Source organism: Rana temporaria, chromosome 4, assembly GCF_905171775.1.
Source record: "Rana temporaria chromosome 4, aRanTem1.1, whole genome shotgun sequence".
NCBI classification, from domain to species: Eukaryota; Metazoa; Chordata; class Amphibia; order Anura; family Ranidae; genus Rana; species Rana temporaria.
In genome coordinates this window covers 394,973,186-394,976,818 of record NC_053492.1, presented here as the reverse complement: position 1 = coordinate 394,976,818, position 3,633 = coordinate 394,973,186, and positions in this window count along the sequence as shown.

Sequence of the window (3,633 nt, the reverse complement as noted above, 5' to 3'; positions counted from 1 at the left end):
CAAAGTGCCATTGCCTTTTGAGGATATAACCTCCTATAGCATTCGAAACATCACAGCATGTCGCAAGCAAAATAGACATTACTTAGCAATACATCTGATATGTAAAAGGTAAGAAGGAAATACAGAATTAGAAGATTCAATCCTGTGGGGGGATGACAAGTAAGAAGACAGTGAGATAAGGAAGACCAAGAGAAAAAATAAAGGGGGGGGGGGAGAGTTGAGGCTCCGCGCTCCTTAAATATTCCACAACACCGAACCTAAAAACCGCTCGACCCAGGATCACCTGTCAAGTAGCGAATCCATGGGTCCCAGACTTTATAGAACTGCTTCATCTTATCCTGCGTAATTGCCGTTAGCCTCTCATTCAGCATAAGCCAGGACAGTTTATGTTTAAGCTGATCAAACGGCAAGGCCGCCGACTTCCAATTTCTCGCTATGATTATTTTCGCTGAGGTAAATATGAATGCCACCAGTCGTCTCTGGGAACCAGAAGCGTCAGGTACCTTACCCCCCAGGAGCGCATGTTTAGCAGATTTCACCAAATTAATCTGGGTCAGGGAATAGATGAAATTGTAGACCCTGATCCAGAACCTCCGGACCCTAGGACAGGTCCACCACATATGGTAGGTGGAGCCCGTCTGGCCACATCCCCTAAAGCATTCCTGAGAGGCACCCGGCACAAGAGCGGCCAGTCTAGCCGGGAACCATATACCATCTCAGCAAGACCTTGTAGTTAGCCTCTATAATGGAAGTATTCATGATTGAGCGAGATGCAGACTCCGACAGCCTGTGCCATTCATCAATCTCAAACGTCTCCTGGAGATCCTGCTCCCATTGGAGCATATAGCTCAGCTTTTTCGAGGTATATGATAGAATAGAATAAATAGCAGAAATATGGCCTCTGATTTTGTCATATTGCTTACATACATACTCCATAGAAGTCATAGTAGTTAGATCCCCTTTACGAGCTACAGTTTGCAAAAAATGGTATAATTGCATATACCTGAAACGTTCAGTCGCTGGCATTTGATATTTTTCTACTAGTGTTCTTTCTGACAATATCCCTTTGTGATCATAAAGATCAGCTATTCGTAAAAGACCCTTGTTTGTCCACCAATTAAACCCAAAGGGAGAGAGGGCCGGGGTGAAATCCCTGTTCCTTAACAAGGGGGCTAATGGGTTGTGAGGGGACTTAAATTTCCTAGACCTCGAGAGTCTGTCCCAAATTTCCAAGGAGAAGGAAAGAGTGGGACACAGTATGATCGGTCTGTCCTTCATAGGTAGCCACATAATGTGAGAGATCAATTCAGGGCGACAGGAATAGGATTCCATAGTCATCCATATTGCGTTGGGTTTTTGGGAATGGTGCCTCGTGAGTTGGGCCAACTGGGCCGCATAGAAATATTTAATAAGATCAGGCACTCCCAAGCCTCCTTTTTGCTTTGGAGTGTACATAGTTCCTTTATTCACCCTAGGCCTCTTATCACCCCAGATGAACTGAAAAATATTTTTTTGGAACGCGTGGAGGTCCGATCGAACTAGTGACACAGGCAAGGTGCGAAACAAATATAGAACCTTTGGTAGTACGTTCATTTTTATTGAGTGCAATCTGCCGAACCACGAAGGTGGGTGAATCTGCCATCTGGCCAAATCATCTGTTAAGCGTTTAAATAGGGCAGGGTAGTTCCGTCTATATAACGTTTGAATAGATGAGGTCAAATTTATACCGAGGTAAGGAAGAGCCGATAATTCCCACTTAAACTGGTGTGATCGTTCAAGAGTCTCCTGAATGGGTTTCGGTAACAAAATATTAAGTGCCCTCGATTTGTCGTGATTAATTTGCAGACCCGATATTTCCGAAAATGGATGTAAAATCGCGTATAGGTTAGGGAGGGAAGTAATAGGTGACAACAACGCCAATAAAAGGTCGTCAGCAAAGAGCAAGCACTAATGCTCATCCTCACCGCAAACGATGCCCTTGACATCTGGACTTGAACGGATCTTAATTGCCAACGGCTCTATTGCTAGGGAAAATAGCAGCGGCGATAATGGACATCCCTGCCTTGTTCCCCATCTAATATCAAATGGTGGGGATGAGTATCCCTGCAGTCTCAATGATGCTGAGGGAGAATCATACAGTGTTCGTAGGAGGACCAGAAAGCGCTCGCCAAAGTCGAAACGGTGCAGTACATCAAATAAATCTTCCCACGAGAGGGAGTCAAACGCTTTCTGAATGTCCAACGAAAGCAGCATTCCCCGCCTAGGACCCTTCCCGTCCCAGTCCGACTGAATTGCCGAAATTAAATTTATAATTCTACGAGTCTGATCAGATGCCTGACGATTGGGGACGAAACCAGCCTGATCTGGGTGGATGTAATTAGAAAGAAATGTATTTAGTCTGAATGCTAACACCTTCGTCATTATCTTTAGATCCTTATTGATCAAGGAGATTGGGCGATAGTTGGCGCAATCCCCATGATCTCGACCCGGTTTTGGTATAACATGGAGATACGCTACATTTTCGTGATTAGGGATAGTGTTTCCCCTCCTTAAGTCATTAAAATAGTAACACAGATGTGGTATAAGAATCTCATTATATTTCCTATAGTAATGGCCTGTGAAGCCGTCCGGTCCCGGAGCTTTAGATGGATGAATGGTTTTTATGGCCAGTTTAATTTCCACCTCTGTATATTCCCTGTCCATTAAGTCCATGTGGGCCTGGGTAAGTCGGGGCAGTTGCATGTCGTGAAAAAACTGTTCCGCTTTGGAGGACTTATAGCTAGCGGGAGAGCTATATAGTGTTGCATAGAATTTTTGAAATTCCCTAAGAATGGATTCTGGGTTCTGAGTGAGGTGACCTGAGGGTAATCGTAATTTAGGTAACATTGAAACCTATTGTCGGGGTACTAAGGGCCAGATTCACAAAGCACTTACGCCGACGTATCTAGAGATGCGCGGCGTAATTCAAAAATGCGCCGCGCATATCTTTGCACCGTATCCTCAAAACGAGATACGCCTGAAAACCATTTTTTTACGTCCGACGTAAAACGATTACACCGGCGCATCTTAGAGCGCAAAATACGCCTGACACACCACTGTTTTGATGCAAATGAGGGAGATACGGCGATCCACAAAATTAAGTTTGTGCGGCGTAGGTTACGCCCTGTGTGCATCTGTTAGTTTCCTGGAGTAGATTTACACCTTATAAAAGCTGCCCTAACTTTGCTCCAGCCGTATAAAGGTCAGCTAAAGCAACACCATTAAGGAAGAGCTGAGCACACACACTTGCAGGGCAACAATCTGTATGTCACCATGCCAGGGGCATCCATGCTCATAACTATACTAGTGACTTTAGAGGCGCAAAGAAGGAGGAGGGAACGGAGGAGGAGGAGGGCACAGGAGAGGATATACCGCAGACGCCTAGATGTGTTTGTCATGACTGCTTCTGAGGTGTATCGCAACTTCAGATTCAACTGTGAAGCCATCCTGGAATTAACCACAATCCTGCAGGATGACCTCACCAGCCCAACACACCGCTCACATGCAGTGCAGCCACTGATCAAGGTCCTGGCAACACTCCATTTCCTTGCCACTGGCTCTTTTCAGTGCACAAGTGGATTGTTGGCTGGGATG